The sequence below is a fragment of the Mesoplodon mirus genome (genome assembly GCF_964341445.2).
Source record: "Mesoplodon mirus genome assembly, chromosome: 16".
Lineage (NCBI taxonomy): Eukaryota > Metazoa > Chordata > Mammalia > Artiodactyla > Ziphiidae > Mesoplodon > Mesoplodon mirus.
The window spans coordinates 26,134,879-26,154,755 of record NC_138992.1 but is presented as its reverse complement, the minus strand read 5'-3'; the positions used below and the strand labels follow the sequence as shown (position 1 = coordinate 26,154,755).

The 19,877-nt window shown below is 33.8% G+C and overlaps 1 pseudogene across 1 annotated transcript in view; it reads left to right on the top strand.

Annotated features, from left to right (window-relative positions):
• The first annotated feature begins 4,237 nt into the window (after positions 1–4,237).
• Positions 4,238–19,877, top strand: part of LOC309791704 (phosphoethanolamine/phosphocholine phosphatase-like) — a 40,985-nt pseudogene continuing 25,345 nt past the window's right edge. The window contains exon 1 of the transcript in view: positions 4,238–4,298. The product of the transcript in view is annotated as a phosphoethanolamine/phosphocholine phosphatase-like (transcript). The remainder of the gene's footprint in view (positions 4,299–19,877) is intronic.

Here is a 19,877-nt window from a genome sequence, read left to right as displayed (position 1 = left end):
CTCCAATAAGATCTATTAAAAAATAAAGCATAAAAGATATAAAATAAAATTGATTACATGCCTTCATCATGTTTTGAGTAATTCCATATTTTGGCATGTCTCATTTTCATTCCAGTCTCATTTTGAAGATCTGTGCCCTAGCTCTGGGATTATCCATTTCTTCAGGGAGCCTAGGTTTCTTCTAGAGATTGGAATTGATAAACTAAGACCCAAGTGTTAGGCATACTTATTATTATTGGAGTGTCTCTGCTTATAGGTAGTGTCAGAGGACAAAGTTAAATTATTTCTCTATCTATACCTATATCTGTATCTATATCTATATTTATATCTATATGGATAAATATATATACACATACATCACATTAGCCTTTTTTTCTCCCAGTCTTTCTGTCTGTCCATCCATCCATCCATCCATCTGTATGTATCTATTGCCTGATTTCACACTGACACTTCCAATTCCAGTCAAACACCACAGAGTTAATATTATCCTTCTTACCTTTTTATCTCCTTTATCTGACAGTAAGAAACCTGCTTCTCATTATTCATAAAATATGTGTTAGCTCAGTCCTAGAATGTACATGAAATAGAGGTGGAATTGCTATCTCATACCCTTTTGCCAGACAAACTGCTGGCTAGAGCCACACATTTGCTTATGGTTCTTACTTTTATTGTTATAGAATATAGACAAAATACTGTTTCACAAAGCATCTTAGGTTAGTACTTTTCTGTATTCTTTCTTTATAATGCAGTATTCATTTGTAGTACAATTAGGTTCATTTGTTTCTTTTGTTTGGAGCCCCATCCCAATGTTACTGATTTTAAGTATTCATTCTTTGAGTGAAACATTAACCATTTTATTTTTTAAATTATCTGTGAGTTTTATCATTTTTTCCAGAAATGTAAAAAGTCCAAAAATTCATAAGCAACCACAATAGAGAAATTTATTTTTCATTGTATGGAGCCTGAGTAATCTAAGATTAGGGTGTCAACTGGTCAAAATCTGGTGAGAGTTCTCTTCTGGGTTGCAGACTGCCATCTTCTCATTGTATCCTCACATGGCAGAGAGCAGAGAAGAGGAGCAAGCTCTCTATTGTTTATTATAAGGGAACTAATTTGATTCATGAGGTTTTTACTCTCATTACCTCATCTAATCCTATTTACCTGTTAAAGACTCCACCTCCTCATACCAGGAGGCATGGCTTAACACATAAACCTGAGGGGAACACAATCAGTCCATATTATTCTGCCTCTGGCCAAACAAAGTTCATGTTCTTCTCATAAGCAAAATACATTAATTGCATTTCAAAAACCCCCAAAATTCTTAACTCTTTCCAGCATCCACTCTAAAGTCTTAAAATTCAAAGTGTCATCTAAGTATCACCTAAATGAGACAAGGATGAGACTTTAAGTATGATTCATCCTGAAACAAAATTCCTCTCCAACTGTGACCTGGAAAACCAAACATGTTAAGTGCTTGCAAAATACAATAGTGGGACAGGCATAGAATAGACATCTCAGGAACTGCTACATTTGATAACTTATTGGATGTTATATAAGAAATAAACATGTATGCTATACACTCAGCCTTATTACCACTACCAATGATATGTTTATCAAAGTTTGTTGAGAAAGAGTGGGTGACTGTTTGCATTAAAAATAATAATAATAATGAATCTTTTTGAAATTGATACTGAAAAAAACCCTGAAAGTTCTTTCAAAAGGTTTTTTATTGCAAATGGCCATCTGTTAATTTGAAGAATTTGAATGATATTCCAAAATAATAATAGAGAAAAGAGCAGTAATTTAGAAATAAAAGAATATGCTAACATAATGATCACTTACTTTCCCCCCCAAAATTGACTCCCACACTATTAAAGGCCAAGTCCATGTTAATGTAAATGACCTTTTTAAACGAGCATTGAATAGGATTTTCTAATCCTTTATACATTGTTAAATCAAGGGACTTAATTTTTCATAAAAATAACACAGCTTTTAATTTCTACTGTGAGAGTTAATGCTAATCTTCCTACTACTAAACTTAGACCAAACAACCACATTATCATTCATTTATTTGTGAATTCAACCAGTTCTTATGGAATGCCCACTGCATGTGAGGACATTGACTTAATTTATTGAGGTACAGAAATGAAAGGCATTGTCCATGACCTGCATACTTCTGAGAAAGGATACATAAGTCAGGACATTCTTACTTACAAATTATCTGTATAGGGTATCAACTCAAAATTACATAAATATAACAAAATTATATCACTGTTTTCTTTTTATTTTCTTTCTCTAAATGCAAATAGTTGATTCATTATAATAAGTAATAGGGGAAAAACACTTAGAAAAGCTTGCAGTAATTCACTCTGCAATTCTAGAGTAATTGACTAACGCTTAAAAATTTCTGATCATATAACTTAGGTGAAAAGTTTATTAACCCAGAAAATCTTTATCAGTGTTACATTTTTATTCCTGTTCTAATACATTTTAAATTTAATTTCCTATAAAATGGTAGTATATTATCTTTGTACTCTTTTTCTCAGTTATAGAGAGAGAGGGAAGAGAAAGATTGAGGGAAGGAGAGAAAGAGAGAGAAAAGGACTTGGTTAAAATCTCCATTACAGAGTCTTTTATTTTCAATTCAAAAGCCCTCTTTGGAACGTTACATGTATGGTATTGACCAAGAAGTCCTTAATATTCCCCTCAGCTTGTCTAAATTTTAGACAGGTCTCTTCCTATAAGTGCCTGGATCTCCCTTTCTTTAGAACATTTACTTCAGAAAACTTAAAATTGTAAACTTTCTCTGCCCCTTTGAGATTTAAATCTTCTCCCAGTCTTTTGCCAGTTTTACAGCCCAGGAATAAATTTCTCAAAGATCTGGGAGCCATCTCTTTGACAAGTGTCCATCAACAGAAGAACGGATAGAGAAGAGGTGGTATACACATACACACACACACACACACACACACACACACACACAATGGAATATTACTCAGCCATAAGAAGAATGAAATTCTACTATTTGCAGAAAAGTGGATGGACCTAGAGAATATTATGCTTAGTGTAATAAATCAGACAAAGACAAATACTGTTATCATTTATATGTGTAATCTAAAAAATAATACAAATGAATGCATATGCAAAACAGAAACAGACTCACAGATACAGAAAGGAAACTAGTGGTACCAAGAGGGAGAGGGAAAGGAGGAGGGGCAATTAGGGGTATGGGATTAAAAGATACAAACTACTATGTATAAAATAGATAAGTAACAAAAGTTATATTATTTAGCACAGGGAATTATAGCCATTATCTTGTAGTAACTTTTAATGGAGTATAATCTGCAAAAATACCAAATCACTATGCTGTATATCTGAAATAAATATAATATTGTAAATCAACTATACTTCAATTAACAAAAAAAGGAAAAAAGAAATATAGGGACCCTGTCTCCTAGTCTCTATGGGAAGGCAGGGACCTAACTTTGATATGCACCAATTAGGAGACACAGATGGCCTAATCACATTGACCAATCTCTTCCTTAATGTCCTCCAGTGCTTTTCTACTACTCTCCCTAGTAGTTAATTTCTCTTTTATCTCTTATTTCAGTGGAGGTAAGTTTAATCTCCTTCCATATTGCAATAATCTTGAATAAAGTCTTCCTTGCCTGTTTGACTTGTCTGGTGCAAATTTTCTTTGACAATATCAGGAACTGAAACAAATTAAAGATCAGCAAAAATCCCTAGAAATGCCAAAATGTTGGAAATAAAATTATATGCAATACCAGTAATCAGGCTATTTCAGAATTCAAAAAAATTACTTCAAATTTTTGACCTTTAAATAAAAATGAAGCAACACAGAAGTATACTGCTGTTTGAAAATGCAAACAATTTACAATTCTCTAAAGTGTAAAAGCATCCTTCAACTATTCTTCCTACTCTCACTTTTGAAATTTTGATGATTATACTATAATTGTTCCAATGTTTTTATATGCACATGTACATATAAAAGAAAAGACCTTTGGTTTGTTTATTACTTGTTTAGAATCAAATTATGCTATGTTTTGTCTCTTCTTTTACTCAGTAAATATTATAGCTTGAAGATCTTCTAGGTCAAAATACAATGCTTACTTTGTTCGTTTCATCTATAATATCAAATGATTTATCACTGATATTTTACACATTACTCTAGTGTATAATATTGAACATGTTTCGACAGGTATTTGACCATGGGGTGATTGATTATGATTGGATCCATGCTTATGATAGCTTTTATATTGTAAAAGCTGATTAGAAATGTAAGTAATATTATTTTATTGTTATTTTCAAATGTAGTGAAAACTAACAATCCTAGAATATGAGAACTAAAGAAATATAACTAACTAGAATTTTGAGACTTGTATTAGCTGAGCTGCCAAACATCATGGAACAAGTGACAGAAATGAAAGTAAAATGTTGGTGTTATTTCTTCCAGAGAAAATTGTTTCCATACTATCATGCCTCATTAAGAAAAGAAAACCATTTTGCTTTATATGGTTAGGCATAGATATTTAACATCATGACCTAAGTCTGGAAACATCAGAGTAGCTTTTTTAAAAAAGTAGAATGTGATCCCAACCTTGGATGTAAAGTAGAATTTCTAAATCTGGAGAATACATGTGGTGGGGACATCTAAATAAGCCAAGGATTAAATTTGGGGAAGTTCCTTAGAAACAGACAGAATCATGCCTCAGTTGACATGAGTGCCCACTGGGTAGTAGATACTCTGGGTGACCTTTCAGAGAACATATTATCTTAGAAATTAATTCTATGTGACTTATAGACTAAACTCTGGCATGCAGGCTTCATATATGACTAAATTTTTAGGATCAGCAGTTTTATCTCTCAGGTGCAGAATGTTCCACTTTGATCTCAGCTTAAAATCTTTAAATGTTTTATAGGCAAACTTATCAATTTGTCTTTTAATAATTTCCCAACCTCATTTCAAATCACTCCCATATATTCTATGCTCTAAACATTCTGTACTTTTTGTTTGTTTCTTTCAAACGTCTAGGCTGTCTCTCATTTCTAGGAGTTTTCATCTGCTTAAATGTTACTCACCTTTCAAACCTCAATTTTGAATTTCCATAGGAAACTTCCTTGATCCTCCATAATGTGTTAGAGTCTCCTGTTATGTGCTCCTACTAGCACTTTGTATTCATGCTACTATTGCTCTTATGACTGTTTACTGGCATTCTACTACTTTAGATTGCCCACAGTATGCAAGATTCCTGAGGAGAGATAACATTCAAATCACATTTATTTGCTCCTATTTTATAGCATTAGGCATAAAGACTAATATTCTAAAAGGTATTTGTTGAAATAATAAATTCTATAATATTTTCTTATTTTAAAGGTAAGAAAATTAATTCTCAGAGTGTTTAAATTTTATATAAATTCACAGAGCTATTCACATATAGTAGATTGACTAAACTTATTTCTAAGCTTTTCTCTCTCCAACAAAGAATCTGATTGGAACCTACATTTTTCCTGTTTTGTGTTGAAAGTATATTTGCTTAAGTTCATGCTATCTTTTAATATAACTGTGAGTGATACAAAATAAATGTGTGTTAAGAAGGACATTATCTGGCATTTCTATTTATGCTGGAAGCCAATGCAGAATTTTATAGATATAATGATTTAGAAGGAAAAGTTAAAAATGATAATATTTACTGATATATATTAAAGCAAGCTATTTTTACTAGAACTTTCTCCAACTCACTGAGATATTACTCTGTGCTTTTACTGCATTGCTTTGATATTAGCTGACATTTCACAAATGGTCTTAAATCTGGCTCCTCTACATTTGGTGTTTATTTCATTAATAATTGAAATGGGGAATAAAGGACACTTTTGTTTATTCAAGTCCAGTTCACTTAAAAATGCAAATATACAACTTTAGCTAAAAACAGTGGTAAAAGTGTAGCTGTGTGTATCAACAATAAAATAAAACTTTATCTGGCCTTAAACAAGCAACATGTTTTTCATTTTCATGGTCTTTATCTGAAAAGAACTGTTTATATACTATACTTTCCACATAAAATATATTTTTCTTTTTATGTGTATGCACAACAATTTTTTTCAAAGTTTCTAAAAACTATATTAGTTAGTTACTCAATAGATTTACACTGCTTTATACACATCAAAAACAAGAAATGTCTGCATACCCACAGGACAGGAAGTCTTTTAGTTTCACTCTCAAGTAACTCTTTCCTTTTATCTGTAAACAGAACTCCTTTATCTCATGAGGAACACATGCCATAAAGTTCAAATGGAATAGAACTTGACTCTTGACACAGGATGTATGTAACTACTCACAGAGCAACCGTGTTTAGTTCAGGATTGGACATGGGTAGGTTCAGTCAGGACCCCTACGTGTGATTTAATACTTGCAGAGTGGGTCCAAATATGCTTGAGGTTGCCTGCAGACATCTTTTTCATCTGTAGAGAGGGTCTCTATGAGAATAAAATTAAGCAGTGATGAAAGACTGTGGTGGACATATGTAATTTCTAGACACCGAACATTTGAAAAGGCTTCATCTAAGAGGGAATCCTATTATGGAAGAAAAAGGAAGTAGGTATTTTTTTCTCCCCCATTCACAGAAACAAGAACATGAAATGTGAAGTATGCATGGTCGAATGAATGATCTCGTTTAGATGCCTAATACTGAAGGAATGATGTAAAGGTAGAGGGATAGAGATTATTTAGAATGATAAATTGAGAGTCCAGACACATAATGGTAAATATTCTGTGGTTTTCAGATTCCATAACTGCGTCTTTCTTGTGGAGGACTACCCAGTGCATTGCAGAACGTTTAAAATATCTGATCCCTCACATTGAATACCAATAGCAAATTCTCACACCATAAATGTTCCAACACATTCCCAAAGGTTCTGAAGGACAGTACTGTCCATGGTGAGAAATCCTGGCTTTAATATGGTGTGTGTGTGTATATATATATATATATATATATATATATATATATATATATATATATATATATATTTTGTGGTATGCGGGCCTCTCACTGCTGTGGCCTCTCCCGTTGCGGAGCACAGGCTCCAGATGCACAGGCTCAGTGCCAATGGCTCACGGGCCTAGCCCTCCACGGCATGTGGGATCTTCCCAGACCGGGGCACGTCCCCTGCATCAGCAGGTGGACTCTCAACCACTGTGCCACGAGGGAAGCCCTGGTCTATATTATTTGATGAGAAGATTTCTTGATACCCACCTGCTTTTTTGAGTCTGGTTCTCTAGAATTTTTGCAAATTTTGTGAGCTAACTAATATTCACTGAAAACATTTCTTTTCTGCTTGAGTTAACAAGAATTGGTTTCTTATGTGAGTGATATTGGTTTCTGATATTTTCCTTACTGTTTCACATCCACCTGTTTATATTTACTTATCTTTTAACTTCTGTTATTTGAGTAATAGCTCTTCTGGAACTCTTCTTCACATCTCAACTTTACCTTCATACTTTTCATTACCTATGTCATCTCTGGGTCTGTTTTTATTAACTTAATTTTTCCTTGTTTGGGTCACAATTTCCATGCATCTTTGCATGTATAATAAGTTTGACTGGATGTTGGACAGTACAAGTACAGGCTTCCCCTGCTATCAGAAAGTAGAGAGCTCCTATGAAACCTTTCATAAGCCTAACTGGTGTAAAGTGAAGAAGCAACTACCTTAGGACATATCTTGCTAAGTGATACACAAAATAAGTCAAGATAAAGCACAGGTGCTCACAGACACAACTCAAAGCTCTGGCGTCTTGATGCTGAGATGCTGAGTGTAGTTCCTGGGGAAGGAGCTTTGTGACGCCACTCTTGCTGCTTTGGCGCACCTGCTACCTCTATAACAGCTCACTGCAAAACACACACACATGCTGAAAGCTATTTCTCCTCTTTGGCTTTTTTCACAAAAGCAAAAATCCTCTTCAGATTTCTTACAGTTAGAAAACAGGTATTAATCTAGGTCTTTGGTAAAAACAAAGTGGCATAAAGCAAACTTTCAAAAACAGGAGTTGCTTGTGCTATGTTTTTGATGGTCTGGATTTTTTTTCTTCATTTAGTGTGTGGCTGGCAGTTAACATACTTGAGAGTTGATTTGTTGAGTTTTGTTTTCAAGTTTTATTAAAGATTTTTAGTACATGTCTTAAAGAGCCTATTGATTTGGTCTAGTTTAGCCTTGCTACTAAGGCATTATAACTCTTGAATTTCCACTGAAAAACCTGCCTATTCCTCATGGTCTCTCTACGTTTTCAAGTCTTAACAGGAACATCTCCTAGCCTAACCCTCTATGAGCTCTGAAAATTGATCCTCTTACTGTTCTCCAGTAGTTTTTCCTTACTTGTGGTTTTCAATATATGTATATGCAGGGGCTTCCCTGGTGGCACAGTTGTTGAGAGTCCGCCTGCTGATGCAGGGGACACAGCTTCGTGCTCCGGTCCGGGAAGATCCCACATGCCGTGGAGAGCCAAGGCCCGTGAGCCATGGCCACTGAGCCTGCACGTCCGGAGCCTGTGCTCTGCAACGGGAGAGGCCACTACAGTGAGAGGCCCACATACCGCCTATATATATATATATATATATATATATATATATATATATATATATATATATGAAGATTAGTATTCAGAAGCGGGATTAAAGATGTATCTCTATAAATCTTGGGAGATTTTTCTCAGTGTAACTCCATCTTCTTCAACACTGTGGCTCACAAATTCCAGCAACATAATTCATCTAGAATATAAATTTACATATCCACAGCTCAGTGAGGCTACTGTACACTGTTTGGCTTCCTTCTTGCACCATGGTTAGGAAACAGCACCAAGTAGATATCCAAGATTGTAGGGCTTATATTATCTGCTTATCATAAGTTAGAAATGCTAGTCCTATTCTATATGTTTTCCAGTCTCTGAAAATAATAAGTACATATATTTTAATTAGGTCTAAACCCTCATTTACAGAAGTAGGGTAAGTCCAGTAGAAATTATTCCAACATGGTCAGAAACAAAATTCCTTTACTTCTAATAATCTTTTGTACCCCTTCCTATATCACATTCTCTGAAGAAATCAGTATTAATTCCTTGGTGTATGTATTTCCATACATTTATCTATATATAGGCATCATTTTAATCTTGGGCTCATACCGTACACATTACTCTCCAAAAAGTATAATTTTATTTAATTGTTTAAAAATAGAAATCTAAATAAAATTTCTGGATTCAGGCGGTACAAATGAAAAGTATCATGTCCCTTCGTGTTCCTTTTCATTCTGTCCAGGACCTCTTCAAAATTTATCTTCATCTATGAACTTCAGAAACTTCACCAGCATAAATGATTTCTTGTCTTTCAATATTACTACTTATGATTTATGTGAACGTTTTCAAACTGAAAAACAAGTATTTCTTTGGTTTAACATGGTTTCTTTATTCCCTGTCCTTGTTATTTCTCCTTCACCTGTTAATATTTACTTATGTTGTAACTTCTATTATTTAAATATTGGCTTTCCTGGAACTCATCTTCATGTCTCTTAACTTTATGTTTCCCAAGTCTTTATACCTTTGTTCTGTGGTGTGTCATATTTTATCTAGTTGGTACTTCAAAATATTAATTTAGTTTTCATCTCTTTCTGACCAAGATGATTTCTTTAATCCAAGATTGATAATTTCGTATTTCTCTTGTGTGTTTTGATATTTTCAAAAAAAATTTCTTTCTATTTCTTCCATAAAGTTTTCTCCCATTGCTTCCATTAAGTAATCCTTTATAGCAATCTACTTTTTTTGAATTTAATTTTATTTATTTTATTATACAGCAGGTTTTATTAGTTATCCATTTTATACATATTAGTGTATATATGTGAATCCCAATTTCTGAATTCATCACATCAACCCCCACCACCACCACTTTCCCCACCTTGGTGTCCATATGTTTGTTCTGTACATCTGTGTCTCAATTTCTGCCCTGCAAACCGGTTCATCAGTACCATTTTTCTAGGTTCAACATATATGTGTTAATATACGAAATATGTTTTTCCCTTTCTGACTTACTTCACTCTGTATGTCAGTCTCTAGATCCATCCATGTCTCTACAAATGACTCAGTTTCATTCCTTTTTATGGCTGAGTAACATTCCATTGTATATATGTACCACATCTTTATCCATTTGTCTGTCAATGGGCATTTAGGTTGCTTCCATGTCCTGGCTCTTGTAAATAGTGCTGCAATGAACATTGGGGTGCATGTGTCTTTTTGAATTATGGTTTTCTCTGGGTATATGCCCAGTAGTGGGATTGCTGGGTCATATGGTAGTTCTATTTTTAGGTTTTTAGGGAACTTCCATACTGTTCTCCATAGTGGCTATATCAATTTACATTCCCACCAGCAGTACAAGAGGGTTCCCTTTTCTCCAAACCCTCTCCAGCATTTGTTGTTTGTAGATTTTCTGATGATGCCCATTCTAACTGGTGTGAGGTGATACCTCATTGTAGTTTTGATTTGTATTTCTCTAATAATTAGCGATGCAGAGCAGCTTTTCATGTGCTTCTTGGCCATCTGTATGTCTACTTTGGAGAAATGTCTATTTAGGTCTTCTGCCCATTTTTGGATTGGGTTGCTTGTTTTTTAATATTGAGCTGCATGAACTGCTTGTATGTTTTGGAGATTAATCCTGTGTCAGTTGCTTCGTTTGCAAGTATTTTCTCCCATTATGAGGGTTGTCTTTTCGTCTTGTTTATGGTTTCCTTTGCTGTGCAAAAGCTTTGAAGTTTCATTAGGTTCCATTTGTTTTTATTTCCATTACTCTAGGAGGTGCATCAAAAAAGTTCTTGCTGTAACTTATGCCAAAGAGTGTTCTTCCTATGTTTTCTTTCCTCTAATAGTTTTATAGTGTCCGGTCTTACATTTAGGTCTCTAATCCATTTTGAGTTTATTTTTGTGTACGGTGTTAGTGAGTGTTCTAATTTCATTTTTTACATGTAGCTGTCCAGTTTTCCCAGCACCACTTATTGAGGAGACTGTCTTTTCTCCATTGTATATCCTTGCCTCCTTTGTCATAGATTAGTTGACCATAGGTGCATGAACATAGAGAATCCTAAAGATGTCACCAGAAAACTACTAGAGCTAATCAATGAATTTGGTAAAGTTGCAGGATACAAAATTAATGCACAGAAATCTCTTGCATTCCTATACACTAATGATGAAAAATCTGAAAGAGAAATTGAGGAAACACTCCTATTTACCATAGCAACAAAAAGAATAAAATACCTAGGAATAAACCTACCTCAGGAGACAAAAGAGCTGTATGCAGAAAACTATAACACACTGTTGAAAGAAATTAAAGATGATACAAACAGATGGAGAGATATACTATGTTCTTGATTTGGAAGAATCAATATTGTGAAAATGACTATACTACCCAAAGCAATCTACAGATTCAATGTAATCCTTATCAAATTACCAATGGCATTTTTTACAGAACTAGAGCAAAACATCTTAAAATTTGTATGGAGACCCAAAGGACCCCAAATAGCCAAAGCGGTCTTGAGGGAAAAAAACAGAGCTGGAGGAATCAGACTCCCTGACTTCAGACTATACAACAGAGCTACAGTAATCAAGACAATATGGTACTGGCACAAAAACAGAAATATAGGTCAATGGAACAGGATAGAAAGCCCAGAGATAAATGCATGCAATCTACTCTCGCATTCAGATTGATCTTCCTCCTGCTTTTTATTATGTCAATCATGATACTCTAGCCATTGGGTATGGGATCTCAAAGTCTGTTTTAGCCTTTAGATTAGACAGACAGTGAAATATAATGTGTGAGTGTTTTTCTCAGTGGCCTGATGTTGACTAGGTGAGCAAATAGGACTTCTAATTTTTAGGACAGTGTATTTGTTTAGACCTCTTTCTTTTCAGGTACAGTTTGTAATAGGTTACCCTCAAATAAAATGTATTCTTCCCCAGTGCAAAAGCAATCAATATGAACATCTTAACCTGCCTATAGTTACAAGCAGTAAGGGATCTATCAATATCAGTCATTCTAATCTGCTCAGAAAATCAAGGGGTTGGTTGGAGTTCACTCCAGACTCTTTCAAAGACTTAGTATTTTTTCCACTGTCAAAAATATTAAACAGCTATACTTGCATATTTTTTTTATCCCACTGAGAACTCAAATTTTTAGCTGTAAAAAGAATCTTCATCAGACTCCAAAGTTTTGTGATGGTTAATTTAGTTGCTGAGTTGCCTACCAGGGCATTAGAGGGGAAAAGAGCATGGATATATTTGTCACTATCTTTCCTGTCATTACTCTTAGCTATTTAAGTATCATTTAATAAAATAATATGAATTTGAAGGTATAAAAATTGCCATGCTATTACAGTTTAAAGATAAAAATATCATGTTAAGTTTCAAATATCAATCTCAAATATAGCATTCATATGTCTATACATTTCAACTTAAGCATGAATTAACTTAATTTTTCAAAGTGACTTTGAATTGATTTAAGCAATGGACAAACGATTTATTTATATGTAAAATGTATGTACACGTAGAAGGCATAACCTTTTGTAAAAAGTATGACTTAATCAAAGTGCTTACATGAGCACATCATGTTTATATGGGAGATCTGTAGGTGCTTAAGGCTTAGGTGATAAACATTTACAAAAATAAGAGTAAAGTGTAAGATAATATCAGAAGGTTAAAAAAATTAAACACTTGATAGCAGAGTTCTTCTAAGGGAAGAAACTTTTTATTCCTTGTGCTTTAGATGTAGCTTCAGATTTGGAAACAGATATACCACATCTTCTTTATCAATTCATCTGTTGATGGTCAGTTAGGTTGCTTCCACATCTTGGCAATTGTAAATAATGCTGCTATGAATATTGGGGTGTATGTATCTTTTTGCATTAGTGTTTTTTGTTTTTGTTTTTGGATACATACACAGGAGTGGAATCACTGGGTCATACAGTAGTTCTGTTTTTAGTTTTTTGAGAAACTTCCATACTGTTTTCCCCAGTGGATGCACCAATTTACATTCCACCAACAGTTCATGAGGGTTCCCTTTTCTTCACAACCTCACCAACATTTGTTATCTGTGTTCTTTTTGATGACAGCCATTCTGACAGATGTGAGGTGATATTTCACTGTGGTTTTGATTTGCATTTCTCTGATAATTAACAATATTGAGCATCTTTTCATGTTCATGTTGGCCATCTGCATGTCCTCTTCAGAGGACCAAAAAATGTGTCTATTCAGGTCTTCTGTCCATTTTTGAATTGGGTTGTGTTTTTGATGTTGAGTTGTATGAACTGTTTATATATCAGTCATATCATTTGCAAATATTTTCTCCAATTCAGTACGTGCTTTTTTCATTTTGTTGATGGTGTCCCTTGCTGTGCAAAAGATTTTAAGTTTAATTAGGTCCCATTTGTCTATTTTTACTTTTATTTCCTTTGCTTTAGGAGACAGATCCAAAAATATACTGTTACAATTTATGTCAAAGAGGGTTCCACCTATGTTTTCTAGGAGTTTTGAGGTTTCTGGTCTTCCATTTAGGTCGTTAACCCATTTTAAGTTTACTTTTGTATCTGGTTAAAGAAGGTTCTAATTTCATTATTTTACATGTAGCTGTCCAGTTTTCTTAGCACCACTTATTGAAGAGACTTTCTTTTCTCCACTGTTTATTCTTCCCTCCTTTGTCATACATTAATTGAACATAAGTGCCTGAGTTTATTTCTGGGCTCTCTATTCTGTTCATTTGATCTATGTGTTTGTTTTTGTGCCAGTACCATACTATTTTGATTACTGTAGCTTTGTAGTATAGTCTGAAGTCAAGCAGCCTGATTTCTCCAGCTCTGTTCTTCTTTCTCAAGATTGTTTTGGCTATTTGGGGTCTTCTGTGTTTCCATACAAATTTTAAAATTATTTGTTCTACTTGTGTGAAAAATGTCATTGGTATTTTGATAGGGATTGCATTGAATCTGTAGATTACCTTGGGTAGTATAGTCATTTTAACAATATTAATTCTTCCAATCCATGAATGTGGTATATCTTTCCATCTGTTTGTGTCATCTTCAATTTCTTTCATTGTCTTATAGTTTTCTGAGTATAGGTCTTTTACCTCCTTAGGTAGGTTTATTCCTAAGTATTTTGTTTTTTGTTTTTTGTTTTTTTTTGATGCAATGGTAAATGGGATTGTTTTCTCAATTCCTGTTTCTGATAGTTCATTAGATGTAAGATTGGACAGGTTATCCAGACCAAAAATTGATAAGGAAACACTGTCCTTAAATGACACATTAGACCTCATGGATTTTATTTATATCTCTATCTATCTATCTATAACATTCCAGCTAAAAGCAGCAGAATACACATTCTTTTCAAGTGTATATGGACCATTCTCAAGGATAGATCACATGCTAGGCCACAAAAAAAGCCTCAGTAAATTTAAGAAAATTGAAATCATATCAAGCACTTTTTCCAACCACAATGCTATGAAACTAGAAACCAAGAATAAAACTGCAAGAAACACAAATGTGTGGAGGCTAAACAATATGTTACAACACAATCCATGGGTCATTGAAGAAATCAAACAAGTAATTAAAAAATATGTGGAGACAAATGAAGACAAAAACATAATGATCCAAAACACATGGGACACAGCAAAGGCAGTTTTAAGAGGGAAGTTTATAGTGATACAAGCCTACTTCAGGAAACAAGAAAAATCTCAAAGAAGGATTCTTAGTAGAGTGCAAGCATAATTAATTCTAAAAATGTTAACTTGGAATCAAAAAGCTTAATTTAACCTTGTTTTTTCAAAACTGATGCATTTGCATTAAAATGTAATCATATACCTTTTTAAGATTCTGTAGAGCTAAAAGTGAAATATATTTTTAAGTCTGTTCTGATAATGTGGGCTCATCTTCACATTGGCCTAATGAAATTTGGGGAAGAATTTAAACATTACCAATAAAAGAAATCTAAGGTCATCAAATTCTTCTAACAAATCAAATTAAAGAAAGAATGACTAGAAACAAATGTTACTATCTTCAAAAAATGAAAATTTAATAGGTTCTTTCATGAATCATCTTGTGATAACATTTGTACTTGATTAGTACACTTATGGCACATCAATAACAAATGTGAAATTCTTGGAAATCTTTCTCTTTGGAGATACCATACTTTTTCACTGAAAGAATCCTTGAAAATGAACACAAACTCCCTGATTCCAGTCACTTTCAAATATTTTATCTAATTTTTTCACTATGCTTACTTTCTTGTCCATTTTTTCATTCTTTCACTATTTCACCTTATTTTATAATTTCTCATTTATAAAAATATTCCTGACTTTGCCTTAAGTCCTTCTTGCCATTCCTTTGTAGTTCTATCTTCTCTCAATTCTCATCTAATTCATTTTCTTAAATGTATTGGATAAACATGTTGTGCAATAGCATTTATTGACTAATGGCCTAATTGTTTGCCCATACTTGTATGTTATTAAAAAGATGGAATAATGACCAAAAAAGTGGTTTTATGAAAAGAAAAAATAGTAACTCATTTCTATAAATGTTGAGACATTTTGCTCTTAGATACTTTCAATACCATAATGTTTTATACATTCATTAGTAAATCTAAATATTGTTCTTTAAATAATTTTTATTTTTATGAACTCCCTGTCATTTCGTATTAAAGATGTAAGTTGTTCCAGGTATAAATTCTTGCAATTTCTTCATTTTACATATGATGAAAATAAAGTTCAAAGCCATACTGTGTCTTGCTCACAATCACATAGATTGTTGGTACTCAAACCCCAAGCCTCCTAACTTCCAGATTATTCACTGGTTTCTCCTTATGGGAGAAATTTATGATTAAAGAAAATAAGTTAATATTTTCCTCTTCAGTTGAGGGTAACAAGAGGATGTAGGGAGATGGAGATATTGTGTCACTGGTTAGAAAACCAGGTTAGAATTTGGAAGTGGCTGAGGCTATATGATATGTACAGAAATTATTCTGCTGTTTATGTTGCAGTCACTGGTGTGTACAAATGTTCTCATTTACGTCCAATCAAATTATTTTTTAATGAGATGGAACATGAATTTTCTATTTAAATATGAGTTTAATTGAACTCTTCCTTTGTGAAAGACCCAGTGCTTTTGTTTCTTAATGAATTTAAATATATATATATTCCAAATATATACGTATATTTCCAAAAATTGCTTTCCAAAATCGCAGAGCTAACAAGAGTCAGGTTGATGACATACGTATGTTAGTTTACTCTATGTCTCATATTGTTCCCAGAATGTCATGTAGCCTGGTGACTTCAATGAGCTTGTTCACAGTAAGCCAGTAAGTTTATTGTCATGGTTCTAATTATGCTAGACAAGAAGATGGAGATTTAACAGTGTGATTTTACATCTTAAATAACTGAGCCATTAATTGTACTAAATCTGTAGGCTATTGTGTTGTATTCTTTATCTCTCCCTTACCCTATCTTGGAACATTGAATATAGCACTGCAGTTAAGAACCAAACTCTGTTGGATATTAACTACCTGAGTGAACTTGGTCTAGTCACTTAGCTTCGTGTAACTAGTTTCTTCATTTGGCAAATGGGAATAATACTGGTACCTCTGTTGTAAAATTAGAAGAATGTTTTAATTTAATGAAAATACATGTTTAGATTAGTGCCTAACACATATTAAGTGCGACATAGTGATATGTATTATTTTCACTATCTCTCTCCTTCTTGTTCTATTTCTCCTCCCTACATCTGTCTCTATCTTTTTCCTTCATAAACAAATATAGCTAGTAATATCAGTGGCTGATTTTCTAGATCAAACATTCAAAAAAGTATTTTCATAAGAAAAATAAATAAAATTAGTTCAGAGTACATGCCCTAAAAATTGCCTCTTATTCTAATAGCACACCTTATGGAATGGATTAGTTAATTACAAAATAAAGAAATAAATACATATTTGTTTTAGACACGATCATCCAAAACTTTAAAGTTTGAATTATACCATTAGTTTTACAGATAAACAAACACCAGAAACCTCAAAGAATGTTAGAAATGTACATAAAACTATATCAGTTGATAAATCTTAGTAGCATTTAACAAGTACACTACAGTCAACTTTAGTTTGAAATCATTTGAGCATGATGAGGAAACTTTAGAAAACCCCATGGTACATAGTTATTGCTGTTTAAATTCAGGCACCTTCAGATAGAGAAGTAAAAATAAAGTGACACTATTTGTTCTGTGTGTGATGATAATGGGGATATTTTCACAAGGACCAAAAATAAAATAGAGTCTTTGCTCTATATACTTTAGGAAAAATGTTAGAGCACAAGTGCTCACAGAGGAGGGACAGTTTATTTATCCCTGAAGGATAAATAGCTCAAGCAGCAGAGGCCAAAATCCTGACAATTTGTCTACTAAATCACTCACCTGCTACATGTGGATAAACTGTTTTTTAGAATTTGCCATAGCCAAGGAAGTTTTATTCAAAAGTCAGAACCAATCTATGTATAGCAAATTATTTGTCAAATTTCTTTCAGAATTATGAGCTCTGAACATATGGAATAGTGTCAGACATCATAGAAAATTGAGACTGGCATGTTTCTACAAAAAATGCTTTTCTGTTAGAAGGCACTGGTTGCTATATGCATTCCTTAAAATAATCTTAAGTGTCTGTTGCAAGAATTTCCACTGCATATATGGGTACCTTAAAAGTGTTGACTTTACACTTTTACACAGTGTTCCTTATATTAAAGTAGCACAATGTCATTAAGATACACTGGTTGCTTCAATTCCCCTTTGCAAGTGTCCTAGTTGACATTCAGTATTAGAGTTTGAATTTCAAAATGTAATTATAATGTTTGCTCAGTAATCCACACCAACTTGCAATGTAATACATCTGATTTAGTTTGGGTCATTTATTGTACTTAATAAAGCCAATGTGTCATTTATTTCACATTTTTTTATAAATGGGAAAAATAAATTATATTTCAATGAAAATTAAATACTCAAAGGTTGATATCAAATTTTTTTCCTAACCTGAAATTTTTACAATACAGCCCTAATAATATTGGTTTAAGAATACAATACTTTGTTAAGTATATTTATATTGTCTGTGGTGGTCATACTTAATGATTTTCACGTAGTGATAGAAAGATGGCATGTAAAGAAACTGAAATTCAAAGTCAGGTAATCTGCATTTTTGCATTCAAGCACTAATTTCAATGCATATTACTAATGTTAAATTTTATTATTAAACATGTCAACCCATATGAACCTCAATTTCCACACTATGGAATAACATTATTAATGATAGTTAAAATTTTGAATATGTCTTTTTGGTAGATATAGGTCCCAGACATATGTATCTATTAACTATATAAGATAAATAGTCTTGATAACTTCATTTATTAAAATAAAGAACCAGGCTTAGATATGTTAGTAATTTGCGTAAGGTCACAGAACTCATGGTAGAGGCAGGATATGCACCCAGGGATTCTACTTACAGAGTTTAAAATCTTGACAAGTGGAGTGCCCTACCTGTAGTAGAATAATTACACTAACAGCTCCAAGTTTTCACTCCTCCTTATATTTATGTTCTTTGGTAAGTGAGGAATCTTACCTCAACTTGGCCATGTGATCTGCTTTAGCAAATGTAGGGGCGAGGGTAGTAAATATGACACCAGTAGAGTTTTGAAAAGCAATTATATATGTGGGCCTGTGCTTCTGCCATCATCAAGAAAAAGTCATGTCCCAGTCTAATCTGCTAGTCCCAAGAGAAGGTGAGAGACATGGGCACTGAGCTCAGTTGTCCCAGTTGACTCAGGTACCTAGAGGAGCTAAGCCCCAATGAGGTCAGCAGAAATGTGATGCATGAATTATAATTATAAACTGTTGTATTACTATTGTGTTTGTGAATAGTTTGTTATAAATCAATAAGTGCATGATATATTGCCTTTCTAAATATAAATTGAGAATAATAATATCTATATCCTCAATTTATGGATGGTCCTAAACTTTGAAAATATTTATATGTAGAAAAAATATTAACAAATATTTATTATTTTTACTTAACCTGCCCTATCTAACTTTCTAAAATGAGTTCCTACGGTGGGTAAGGCTAAGAGTTACGGTAAGGGTATGGGTTAGGGTACGGAGTAGGGTTAGGGTATGGGTTAGGGTTAGAGTACCAGTTAAGGTCAGGGTACAGGATAGGGTACAGCTATGTGTTAGGGTTAGGGTACACATTAGGGTATGGGTTAGGAATAGGGTACGGGTTAGGTATAGGGTATGGGTTAGGGTTAGGGTACAGCTTAGTGTACAGCTACGAGTTAGGGTTAGGGTATGGATGAGGGTATGGGTTAGTGTTAGTGTTAGGGTTAGGCTTCGGGTGGGGGATAGGGTACAGGTTAGGGTATGGTTAAGTGTTAGGGATAGGGTATGTTTTAGGGTATGTGTTAGGGTTAGGGTACATGTTAGGATTAGGGTATGGGATAGGGTTAGGTTATGGGCAAGGGTTAGGGTTAGGATTAGGGTACCATTTAGGATTAGGGTAGAGGATAGGGTACAGCTATGTGTTACGGTGAGGGTACAGGTTAGGGTACGGGTTAGGGTTGGGGTATGGGTTAGGGTTAGGGTTAGGACATGGGGTAGGGTTAGGGTACAGGGTAGGGTTAGGGTATGGGGTAGGGTTAGCATATGGGTTAGGGTTAGGTTTAGGGTTAGGGTATGGGTTAGGGTTAGGTTACAGTTTAGTGTACGATAAGAGTTAGGGTTAGGGTACAGGATAGGGTATAGCTGCGTGTTAGGTTTAGCGTACAGTT